The 908-nt window shown below is 35.8% G+C and overlaps 1 protein-coding gene across 1 annotated transcript in view; it reads left to right on the forward strand.

Moving 5' to 3' along the window:
• Nucleotides 1–908, forward strand: part of LOC101858676 (vacuolar-processing enzyme gamma-isozyme) — a gene marked incomplete at its 3' end in the record, with an annotated part of 23,289 nt that overhangs the window by 17,180 nt on the left and 5,201 nt on the right. The gene's annotated exons all lie outside the window — the stretch shown is intronic.

A 908-nucleotide genomic window follows, 5' to 3' on the forward strand; every position in this document is an offset into this window, starting at 1 on the left:
CCTGTCAATTCTTTGCCATATCGACAGACCGAAGGGCTAGAACCCAAATGGCCGCTGGATCGGAAAAGTAAAGTAAAGTAAAGTATGTTTGTTTCTCTCAAAAACTCCTTATGAAGTTGAGAGCGCCATAAAACACCATACTAAACTAACTCTCTCAAAAACTTCCCCTGGACCTGTTTAAAGGCTCCTGAAAAAAGACCTGAGTATGTTGCTTGTAATTGATGTAATTCAAACGGAAACAATTAAAGATATTTTCTTCAGTGTCATTTCAAAGTTTTTCTTCCTTTTTCAGACTGTAACTGTCAAGTCTTTCTTTTCACACCAGCATAGGTATACTGGTAAAGTAATTTTTTTTTTTTTGGATTAAAAGGTAGAAACAATGTAAGGTTTATACATTTCCTTGAAAGACAAAACTTTCTTTCTGAGTCACATGCTGCATGTTTTACAACTTAACTCATGTAAATAAAATGTTCTGCATTTAAATAATCACGTATCAAATAATTTAAATGCCCGAACATGAAGGTGCTTACATTCAAAATTAATTTAGTAATACAAACTGATTTAACTTTGAATTAATTTTTTTTCAGTTTACTGTCACTCATCAGACTTTTAGCAAGAAGGTGCTGGTGTTATCAGTAAGTCTACCACAGAAGGTAGAAGGTCAAATACACAGGTGATAGAGTTTGTTTGATCCCTATTTGAGTATGAATTTTACAGCATCATTGAAACAGTAATGGCAGTGCAGCACCAACAAGCTTCAAAGAACAAGCTAGTATGCAAAATTCACTTCCAACGCTCAAGCTCAAAATCTTTAGGCAGCTCTTACCACCCAATTCTACTTCTGTCACCCCCTTCCCCCTTGAAAAGACCCCTACCTACACTGCTGTGGCCTTTTAAAGATAGGTTGG

This window comes from Aplysia californica, unplaced genomic scaffold (assembly GCF_000002075.1).
Source record: "Aplysia californica isolate F4 #8 unplaced genomic scaffold, AplCal3.0 scaffold01034, whole genome shotgun sequence".
Taxonomy (NCBI): domain Eukaryota; kingdom Metazoa; phylum Mollusca; class Gastropoda; order Aplysiida; family Aplysiidae; genus Aplysia; species Aplysia californica.